We start from the raw sequence: 13,314 nt of genomic DNA, 5'->3' as shown, positions 1-13,314 counted from the left end.
TATATCTATAGATTGTATCTGACATAGATAACGTGATATATTTATAGATTGTATCTGACATAGATAACGTGATATATCTATAGATTGTGTCTGACATAGATAACGTGATATATTTATAGATTGTGTCTGACATAGTTAACGTGATATATTTATAGACTGACATAGTTAACGTGATATATTTATAGATTGTGTCTGACATAGTTAACGTGATATATTTATAGACTGTGTCTGACATAGATAACGTGATATATTTATAGACTGACATAGTTAACGTGATATATTTATAGACTGACATAGTTAACGTGATATATTTATAGATTGTGTCTGACATAGATAACGTGATATATCTATAGATTGTGTCTGACATAGATAACGTGATATATCTATAGATTGTGTCTGACATAGATAACGTGATATATCTATAGATTGTGTCTGACATAGTTAACGTGATATATCTATAGATTGTGTCTGACATAGATAACGTGATATATCTACAGATTGTGTCTGACATAGATAACGTGATATATCTATAGATTGTGTCTATAGATTGTGTCTGACATAGATAACGTGATATATTTATAGATTGTATCTGACATAGTTAACGTGATATATCTATAGATTGTGTCTGACATAGATAACGTGATATATCTATAGATTGTGTCTGACATAGATAACGTGATATATTTATAGACTGTGTCTGACATAGATAACGTGATATATTTATAGATTGTGTCTGACATAGATAACGTGATATATCTATAGATTGTGTCTGACATAGATAACGTGATATATCTATAGATTGTGTCTGACATAGATAACGTGATATATCTATAGATTGTGTCTGACATAGATAACGTGATATATCTATAGATTGTGTCTGACATAGATAACGATATATCTATAGATATATCGTGATATATCTATAGATTGTGTCTGACATAGTTAACGTGATATATCTATAGATTGTGTCTGACATAGATAACGTGATATATCTATAGATTGTGTCTGACATATATAACGTGATATATCTATAGATTGTGTCTGATATATTTATAGTCTGAGATAACGTGATATATCTATAGATTGTGTCTGACATAGATAACGTGATATATCTATAGATTGTGTCTGACATAGATAACGTGATATATCTATAGATTGTGTCTGACATAGATAACGTGATATATCTATAGATTGTGTCTGACATAGATAACGTGATATATCTATAGATTGTGTCTGACATAGATAACGTGATATATCTATAGATAGTGTCTGACATAGATAACGTGATATATCTATAGATTGTGTCTGACATAGATAACGTGATATATCTATAGATTGTGTCTGACATAGTTAACGTGATATATTTATAGATTGTGTCTGACATAGTTAACGTGATATATCTATAGATTGTGTCTGACATAGATAACGTGATATATCTATAGATTGTGTCTGACATAGATAACGTGATATATTTATAGACTGACATAGATAACGTGATATATTTATAGATTGTGTCTGACATAGATATATCTATAGATTGTGTCTGACATAGATAACGTGATATATCTATAGATTGTGTCTGACATAGATAACGTGATATATCTATAGATTGTGTCTGACATAGATAACGTGATATATCTATAGATTGTGTCTGACATAGATAACGTGATATATCTATAGATTGTGTCTGACATAGTTAACGTGATATATCTATAGATTGTGTCTGACATAGATAACGTGATATATCTATAGATTATGTCTGACATAGATAACGTGATATATCTATAGATTGTGTCTGACATAGATAACGTGATATATATATAGATTGTGTCTGACATAGATAACGTGATATATCTATAGATTGTGTCTGACATAGATAACGTGATATATCTATAGATTGTGTCTGACATAGATAACGTGATATATCTATAGATTGTGTCTGACATAGATAACGTGATATATCTATAGATTGTGTCTGACATAGATAACGTGATATATCTATATATTGTGTCTGACATAGTTAACGAGATATATTTATAGTCTGACATAGATAACGTGATATATCTATAGATTGTGTCTGACATAGATAACGTGATATATCTATAGATTGTGTCTGACATAGATAACGTGATATATCTATAGATTGTGTCTGACATAGATAACGTGATATATCTATAGATTGTGTCTGACATAGATAACGTGATATATCTATAGATTGTGTCTGACATAGATAACGTGATATATTTATAGACTGACATAGTTAACGTGATATATTTATAGTCTGACATATTTAACGTGATATATCTATAGATTGTGTCTGACATAGATAACGTGATATATCTATAGATTGTGTCTGACATAGATAAATTATAGACTGACATAGTTAACGTGATATATTTATAGACTGACATAGTTAACGTGATATATTTATAGACTGACATATTTAACGTGATATATTTATAGACTGACATAGTTAACGTGATATATTTATAGACTGACATAGTTAACGTGATATATTTATAGACTGACATAGTTAACGTGATATATTTATAGATTGTGTCTGACATAGTTAACGTGATATATTTATAGATTGTATCTGACATAGTTAACCTGATCTATTTATAGTCTGACATAGTTCATGTGATATATTTATAGATTGTGTCTGACAAAGTTAACATGTCTGACAAAGTTAACATGATATATTTATACATCGTGTCTGACATAGTTAACGTGCTACATTCAAATCAACAATGAATTATGCTGCACATATTCCAAGCTAACAAGTCACACCGCACGCGTATTGCACGCCTCACATGATATAAGTAGTATATATGTACTGTAGGTGTATACTCCAGGTCGTGACTTTTTAAAATTTAAGTTTTAAATATCATGTTTCAACACTTACTGTTCTTACTTGTTTCAGTGAACAAGGAGTGTGGCGCCGTCTTCGTTATCAGGAAAGCGAGTGGTTCTCTTTTTCAGCAGAAATTTTCAACATTTACAATCGGATCTGCCTGAAGTGGGTTTTCCTTGCTGACAAGTCTAATTGTTCCTTAACTTCACTGATGTGTAGCATTTGATTAGATATATATGTATACATTTAATCTAACTACTGCACAAAATCAACCCAGTATCATAACGAACAGCTCTAGAGTGGTGATTTACATGTAAGATTACGTTTTAATGACGAATCTGTCGTTGTCATGGAGATTGGAAATATCTTAATCTATTGGAGTGTCGCGGTTGATATACTGAGAATATGAATCTTTTCACTCCTTTAAACTTAATTTTCTATTCGTTTTGATAATACTTCTGAACAAATTAGTTGAACATTGTTATGACGTATTTTTATTTTCGAGCCATATGCTGTATATTACATATGTGTATATTACATGTGTGTTTATTACATATGTATATTACATATGTGTGTATTACATATGCTGTATATTACATATGTGTATATTACATGTGTGTATATTACATGTGTGTATATTACATATGCTCTATATTACATGTGTGTATATTACATATGCTCTATATTACATGTGTGTATATTACATATGTGTATATTACATATGTGTATATTACATGTGTGTATATTACATATGTGTATATTACATATGCTGTATATCACATATACTTTATATTACATGTGTGTATATTACATATGTGTATATTACATGTTTTTATTACATTGTGTATATCACATATGCTGTATATTACATATGTGTATATTACATATGCTGTATATTATATATGTGTATATTACATGTGTGTATATTACATGTGTGTATATTACATATGCTGTATATTACATATGTGTATATTACATGTGTGTATATCAAATGTGTATATTACATGTGTGTATATTACATATGTATTTATTACATGTGTGTATATTACATGTGTGTATATCACATATGCTGTATATTACATATGTGTATATTACATGTGTGTATATTACATGTGTGTATATTACATATGCTGTTTATTACATGTGTGTATATTACATGTGTGTATATTACATGTGTGTATATTACATATGCTGTATATTACATATGTGTATATTACATGTGTGTATATTACATATGCTGTATATTACATGTGTGTATATTACATGTGTGTATATTACATGTGTGTATATTACATATGCTGTATATTACATGTGTGTATATTACATATGTGTATATTACATGTGTGTATATTACATATGCTGTATATTACATATGTGTATATTACATATGCTGTATATTACATATGCTGTATATTACATGTGTGTATATTACATATGCTGTATATTACATATACTTTATATTACGCGTTTTTTTTAATAATTCCGCACGTACCAGAGCGTGTAATGCACATGAATATATTTTTATTATCCAAGTGGCTAAAGGCTCTGATTATCATAGAACAGTTGTCAGATTGTGTTTATGTTCTACATGTATGTCATCTGGATGGGAACCTTAAAAACATTACCCAGGATGCATTTCTTGAGAAACAATAGACGATCGCTTACTATCTCCGTTATACTGGTTGTATTATTTGTGCATTTCCATTTTAACAAGATAGAAATGTATATGTTCCGTTGTTCCTTATTGTTTATTAAGTGGAAGAGCTGAAAATCAGGATCACTTAAACGATTAACACAAAATTATAAAATATCGGCGATCTTTACATACGGGGAAAGCGTCACCATCACGTAGATCGTGGATGATACTGTTCTAATGTGGTCTCGAATAAATGATTGACACTGAAGTAAATGGGAGACGGCAACGTGACAACATATATACCATTATGAAGACACTTACACTTCACCTGGCACTGGGTCGAGTTATCTCCCTTACATAGAACTACACTTGTACAATTCACTTCTTAGTAGGACTTGTTCATTTTAATTCCTGATTACCTTTTATTTCTACAAAGATCATGGTCTGACTGAAAGTCAATATGATTCAGATATATATAACAGGACGTATTGTAACACTGAGTAACCGTGTAGATGGACGATAGTTGAATGTGTGACGGGAGACGTTAAAATACTTTCTTTCACAGTTCCGTACAAACTAAGTGCATCACCCTCCTGTTGTAACATAGGGCCATATCGTGTTTTGAAGACATTCCAAGTTGGAAATTGAACATTTACGGTTTTAAAACCTGAAAATAGACTGATTTGATGAGTCACTGTAACTAGACAGTCTTTCTGGCTAAAAATACCAGGTCAGAGGTCACGTGTCAGCACTAATTTCCCAATCACTGAGCGGAAGGAAAAGTTTTTAGTATGAGCACTTACACTAACATTAAAGATAGCACTTACTCAAACGTGAAATATAAAACTTTTGTTTGTGTATCCGATTAAAGGTAATGATGCTGGGGTATAGTGGAGCGACCGCGTGTGAACTTGTTAAGTCACTCTGTAACATGGAACAGAAACGCACACTTTAAAAGCAGGTTTGACTTTTGTTAGAGTTTATCAAGTTCTTTTCAATTTAATTACATTTTACAAATAGCTGTTACATGTAGAGCCTCAGAATTGTAGAGTAACTTCAGCAACCAACTCGTCCTATCATCTACCTATAAATTCTCAGGTCATTTCATCGGTTACCAACTCGTCCTATCATCTACCTATAAATTCTCTAGTCATTTCATCGTTTACCAACTCGTCCTATCATCTACCTATAAATTCTCAAAAACTATTTCATCGGTTACCAACTCGTCCTATCACTAACAAAGTAAACATTCCAGAAACATTTCATCGTTTTCAAGCTCGCCCCGTTATGCACAAAATACAAACGTCCAAAGCCATTCCATTGCCTACCATCTCGTCCCATCACTAACAACATGATTCTTCGTCAGTTACCATCTCGTCCCATTATCAACAAACTATAGCATCCAAAGCGATTGCAGTGCCTACCATTACCAACCGTTATTTTCCATCATCTACAATCATCTATCATCATCTACTAACCTCCACCATCATCTTCCAACCTCTATCATCATCTACCATTATCTACCATCGTCTACTAACCTCTACCATCGTCTACTAACCTCTACCTCATCTACCATTATCTACCATCCTCTACCGTCTCATCCTCTACCATCTCATCACCTACCATCACATCACCTACCATCTCATCACCTACCATCACCTACCATCTCATCACCTACCATCTCATCACCTACCATCACCTACCATCTCATCACCTACCATCACATCACCTACCATCTCATCACCTACCATCTCATCACCTACCATCACATCACCTACCATCTCATCACCTACCAACTCATCACCTGCCATCACATCACCTGCCATCACATCACCTACCATCTCATCACCTACCATCACATCACCTACCATCTCATCACCTACCAACTCATCACCTGCCATCACATCACCTGCCATCACATCACCTACCATCACATCACCTACCATCACCTACCATCTCATCACCTACCATCTCATCACCTACCATCTCATCATCTCATCACCTACCATCTCATCACCTACCATCTCATCACCTACCATCACATCACCTACCATCACATCACCTACCATCTCATCACCTACCAACTCATCACCTGCCATCACCTACCATCTCATCATCTCATCACCTACCATCTCATCACCTACCATCTCATCACCTACCATCACATCACCTACCATCACATCACCTACCATCACATCACCTACCATCACATCACCTGCCATCACATCACCTGCCATCACATCACCTACCATCACCTACCATCGTCTACCATCTCATCACCTACCATCTCATCACCTACCATCACCTACCATCTCATCACCTACCATCACATCACCTACCATCACATCACCTGCCATCACATCACCTACCATCTCATCACCTACCATCACCTACCATCTCATCACCTACCATCTCATCACCTACCATCACATCACCTACCATCTCATCACCTACCATCACATCACCTACCATCACATCACCTACCATCACATCACCTACCATCACATCACCTACCATCACATCACCTACCATCACATCACCTACCATCATCACCTACCATCTCATCATCCTACCATCTCATCACCTACCATCTACCATCACCTACCATCACCTCATCACCTACCATCACATCACCTACCATCCACCTACCATCACATCACCATCACATCACCTACCTACTCATCACCTACCATCACATCACCTACCATCACATCACCTACCATCTCATCACCTACCAACTCATCACCTGCCATCACCTACCATCTCATCATCTCATCACCTACCATCTCATCACCTGCCATCACATCACCTACCATCTCATCACCTACCATCACATCACCTACCATCTCATCACCTACCATCTCATCACCTACCATCACATCACCTGCCATCACATCACCTACCATCACATCACCTACCATCTCATCACCTACCATCACATCACCTACCATCTCATCACCTATCATCTCATCACCTACCATCTCATCACCTACCATCACATCACCTACCATCTCATCACCTACCATCACATCACCTACCATCTCATCACCTACCAACTCATCACCTGCCATCACATCACCTGCCATCACATCACCTACCATCTCATCACCTACCATCACATCACCTACCATCTCATCACCTACCAACTCATCACCTGCCATCACATCACCTGCCATCACATCACCTACCATCACATCACCTACCATCTCATCACCTACCATCACATCACCTACCATCATCTACCATCACATCACCTACCATCTCATCACCTACCATCACATCACCTACCATCTCATCACCTACCAACTCATCACCTGCCATCACATCACCTGCCATCACATCACCTACCATCTCATCACCTACCATCACATCACCTACCATCTCATCACCTACCAACTCATCACCTGCCATCACATCACCTGCCATCACATCACCTACCATCACATCACCTACCATCTCATCACCTACCATCACATCACCTACCATCATCTACCATCACATCACCTACCATCTCATCACCTACCATCACATCACCTACCATCTCATCACCTACCATCTCATCACCTACCATCACATCACCTACCATCTCATCACCTACCAACTCATCACCTGCCATCACATCACCTGCCATCACATCACCTACCATCTCATCACCTACCATCACATCACCTACCATCTCATCACCTACCAACTCATCACCTGCCATCACATCACCTACCATCACATCACCTACCATCACATCACCTACCATCTCATCACCTACCATCACATCACCTACCATCATCTACCATCACATCACCTACCATCTCATCACCTACCATCACATCACCTACCATCTCATCACCTACCAACTCATCACCTGCCATCACATCACCTGCCATCACATCACCTACCATCTCATCACCTACCATCACATCACCTACCATCTCATCACCTACCAACTCATCACCTGCCATCACATCACCTGCCATCACATCACCTACCATCACATCACCTACCATCTCATCACCTACCATCACATCACCTACCATCATCTACCATCACATCACCTACCATCTCATCACCTACCATCACATCACCTACCATCTCATCACCTACCAACTCATCACCTACCATCACATCACCTGCCATCACATCACCTACCATCTCATCACCTACCATCACATCACCTACCATCTCATCACCTACCAACTCATCACCTGCCATCACATCACCTGCCATCACATCACCTACCATCTCATCACCTACCATCACATCATCTACCATCACCTACCATCACATCACCTACCATCTCATCACATACCATCACATCACCTACCATCTCATCACATACCATCACATCACCTACCATCTCCTACCATCACCTACCATCACATCACCTACCATCTCCTAACATCACCTACCATCACATCACCTACCATCTCAACATTATCTTTCCTTTCCTCATTTATCATCTACCATCCTTCTCTAGTTATACCACAATGTATATCCGTATTTATTCTAATAAATCACCCCACGGTATTGGTTACCGCAAACTTAATACAATATTATCGACATAAAATTCCTTTTTATCTTTTTCTGCTCTAATCAAGAGAAACAGTCCTATACTGTAGATCCGAAAATTATGAAAGCGGTTGGCTGTAAGATTTAATTGATAAAATGTGTTGTGTTATATATATAGAGTGAATCTGACACACTTTACAGTGTTTGTTCTGCGTCATCGCAAGTGAACAACACGCCACCTAATTGTTAAAATTTACACGTGATCCTGTCGATGGTGATTAAAATATGATTTTGCGAGAAAATAGCAAGTTAATAATGAAATGTCAATATTTTACTTAAGCGCTTCTTCAAGTATAAAAAAAATATCACAAGTAATTGTCTCAATGAGTTACGGTATAATAATGGCTTCCATTACTTGACTTCCTGGTACAAGATTGTACAAAAGACACACAAATTAATCTCACTTTTAATACAAATTTAGAGTTAAATACAGTAGGGCCAAACAAGAAATCAAACTGCATCGTACAGCTGTTTCGTCTTTTTAGGACTCATCGGTGATGTTAAATCATACAGCTGTTTCGTCCCTTTAGGACTCATCAGTGATGCTGCATCATACAGCTGTTTCGTCCCTTTAGGACTCGTCAGTGATGCTACATCATACAGCTGTTAACTCCGTCTATGACTCGTCAGTGATTATATATCATACAGCTGTTTCGTACTTTTAGGACTCGTCAGTGATGTTATATCATACAGCTGTTTACTCCGTCTATGACTCGTCAGTGATGATATATCATACAGCTGTTTCGTCCTTTTAGGACTCGTCAGTGATGCTACATCATACAGCTGTTTCGTCCTTCTAGGACTCATCAGTGATGCTACATCATACAGCTGTTTCGTACTTTTAAGACTCATCAGTGATGTTACATCATACAGCTGTTTCGTCCTTCTAGGACTCATCAGTGATGCTACATCATACAGCTGTTTCGTCCTCTTAGGACTCATCAGTGATGCTACATCATACAGCTGTTTCGTACTTTTAGGACTCGTCAGTGATGTTATATCATACAGCTGTTTACTCCGTCTATGACTCGTCAGTGATGATATATCATACAGCTGTTTCGTCCTTTTAGGACCCGTCAGTGATGCTACATCATACAGCTGTTTCGTACTTTTAGGACTCGTCAGTGATGTTACATCATACAGTTCTTTCGTTCTTCTAGGACGCGTCAGTGATGCTACATCATACAGTTCTTTCGTTCTTCTAGGCATCGTCAGTGATGCTACATCATACAGTTCTTTCGTTCTTCTAGGACTCGTCAGTGATGCTACATCATACAGCTGTTTCGTCCTTCTAGGACACGTCAGTGATGCTACATCATACAGCTGTTTCGTACTTTTAGGACTCGTCAGTGATGTTACATCATACAGCTGTTTCGTACTTTTAGGACTCATCAGTGATGTTACATCATACAGCTGTTTCGTCCTTCTAGGACACGTCAGTGATGTTACATCATACAGTTGTTTCGTCCTTCCAGGACTCGTCAGTGATGTTACATCATACAGCTGTTTCGTCCTTCTAGGACACGTCAGTGATGTTACATCATACAGCAGTTTCGTCCTTCTATGACTCGACAGTGATGCTACATCATACAGCTGTTTCGTCCTCTTAGGACTCATCAGTGATGCTACATCATACAGCTGTTTCGTACTTTTAGGACTCGTCAGTGATGTTATATCATACAGCTGTTTACTCCGTCTATGACTCGTCAGTGATGATATATCATACAGCTGTTTCGTCCTTTTAGGACCCGTCAGTGATGATATGTCATACAGCTGTTTCGTCCTTTTAGGACTCGTCAGTGATGCTACATCATACAGCTGTTTCGTACTTTTAGGACTCGTCAGTGATGTTACATCATACAGCTGTTTCGTACTTTTAGGGCTCATCAGTGATGTTACATCATACAGCTGTTTCGTCCTCTTAGGACTCATCAGTGATGTTACATCATACAGCTGTTTCGTCCTCTTAGGACTCATCAGTGATGTTACATCATACAGCTGTTTCGTACTTTTAGGACTCATCAGTGATGCTGCATCATACAACTGTTTCGTCCTTCAAGGACTCGTCAGTGATGCTACATCATACAGCTGTTTCGTCCTTCAAGGACTCATCAGTGATGCTACATCATACAGCTGTTTCGTCCTTCTAGGAATCGTCAGTGATGCTAAGGGTCTTAGTTTTGAACCTAAGACGTGAAAATCTAGATGGGGAGGTGCACTAGCCCCATAATTTAACGAATATCCTAATTCTCATATATCTGATAATACACTCTGAACCGTGCTATTATTTGAATGAATTAAAACAAACGTTGTATGGAGGTTACGATAAACCACGGGGACTATTAGTCCACCTGCAGTGTCTATCACCTGTAACCTCGAAGATTGTACAAAAGTATCGTCATGCTAGGAGCCCAAATGATTGAAACCTAGGAGACCACGGAGGGAAATCCAAACTACAGCAGAAATAAATGTCACAATCACATTATTATTATTTTATTACAGTCTTAACGACCCATCAACACATAAAAGGTCATTAGGGCCAGAAACCGGTAAAAACACAGCGATCCAAAAATGAAACAACATCAAGCAAACTAAAAGGTAAAAGATAAATGATAAAAACCTTAAATGGATATATCATCACAATAGATCATAATGGTAAATCATAGTCTATAATACACAAGATAACCTAGAATTTTATCAATCTCAACTGTTTCAAAAAGTGTCTTTAGACCTGTAGTGTTACGATAAAACATTCTCGAGTAGACAAGGTCAATGCAGTCCAATAAAAAATGTTTAACTGTGATCACAAATCCAATGGAGGTACACTGACATAATTCAATAAATGTAGTTTTCAACACTCATTCAGATTAAAGTTCTATACATATGTATATTCTGAACAGTGGGACTAGCCGATACAAAGTTCTAACATACGATGTAACACAATATTTTGAACTAACCAATATATCATTTCTGGTATGCGTTTTAATATTGAACTGATGTAACTGGTGATAAATGGAATGTTATTAGGGTGATACATACAACAAGAAAATGACAGCATCGGGATCGAAATAGGATATACAAAATATTTATCTGTATATCTGAAACTGTTACCTTATTAGCTACAAAACAAAATCAAATATACATCTACCTGTAGTGAGTTTTATAATAGTGAGGTAACAAAATATATACTAATATTTAAAAACAGATACTGAAATTAGCCGGGGTGAATTCGCGAGCCACAAAAACACTGAAATTGAAAACAAATTCAAAACCAGACACAAGAGTATAAAACTACATTATATTGAGACGAACCGATATAAATCAAAATACGAGTGTGTGAGACCGTAATTTGAAGCCAATGAGAGGGAGATTGAAAACGTGCTAGAAATTTTAATTTCAAGTGAGACATTGTACGGATTTCCGATCTGTTACCGGAATTTCGTCTTAAATTTCGTCTGATATCAAACTCTCTGACAGCTTGAAATCAGAAAAATCTAATCCATTTTTTGTCAGAAACTTCAAAGTAGAATCCATTAAACAACAAATGTTCAGGTGTTAACCGGATATCTGTCGTATTGTTGTTGAAAGGTCGAAATCATTACAAAGCTTGCACATTTTATGACCGATGTATATCAGTAAAATATGAAGATGCATGTTTGACTATTTCATATATTGACAAAGTAAAAATAATGAAGTACTCACAAATACAGCTGGAACTATACCGTCTCCATGCCTTCACGAGATCCTGTAGTCAGCGTTCCCTCGCATACAACCCGTGCATACTCCCGCCTAATTTGGAACATCAGCAGACGACAAACAGTCCTATCACTAACCGCCAAATTAAACCCCGACGGTTGCGCTGCTGTGCGATAAATTCAGAGAAAAAAATGTATAAAAGTTTAATAAATATTGTTTATTTAAATATTAGTTGGTATGTTATGATATTTCTGTTACAGATTGATATGGCCGTACCGTACTGACCTGTTGACCAGTGGAGTGAGGTCAGGGTAATTATCTACGGTAGGTGTATTCAGGGTAACGAAGTGATCCTGTGATGTTTCGTCCATCTGGTTTGTATTATCACCTTAGTGTGTGTTATATATACAGTACACATGACGCTTTGATAGGGATTCCGACACATCATCTAATCTGTACTTTTTGTCAGTGTTCAGAGTCCTAGTCAAAGAAAGGACCACGCAGCAACAATGTTCACCAAAAATTGGTCATCAAAGACTTGTATAGTGAGATCACACTGAACTGT

The 13,314-nt window shown here is 36.8% G+C and overlaps 1 protein-coding gene across 1 annotated transcript in view; it reads right to left on the bottom strand.

The window, feature by feature from the left end:
• LOC132553208 (uncharacterized) overlaps positions 1-12,860 on the bottom strand; it is a 28,988-nt gene extending 16,128 nt beyond the window's left edge. The window contains exon 1 of the mRNA XM_060217437.1: positions 12,756-12,860. The gene's annotated coding sequence lies outside the window, so the exon portion shown is untranslated. The remainder of the gene's footprint in view (positions 1-12,755) is intronic.
• Between the last annotated feature and the right edge of the window lie 454 nt (positions 12,861-13,314).

Source organism: Ylistrum balloti, unplaced genomic scaffold (genome assembly GCF_031769215.1).
Source record: "Ylistrum balloti isolate Yb309-2 unplaced genomic scaffold, AGI_CSIRO_Ybal_v1 Utg370312, whole genome shotgun sequence".
Lineage (NCBI taxonomy): Eukaryota > Metazoa > Mollusca > Bivalvia > Pectinida > Pectinidae > Ylistrum > Ylistrum balloti.
This window is presented reverse-complemented; position numbering and strand designations above follow the sequence as displayed.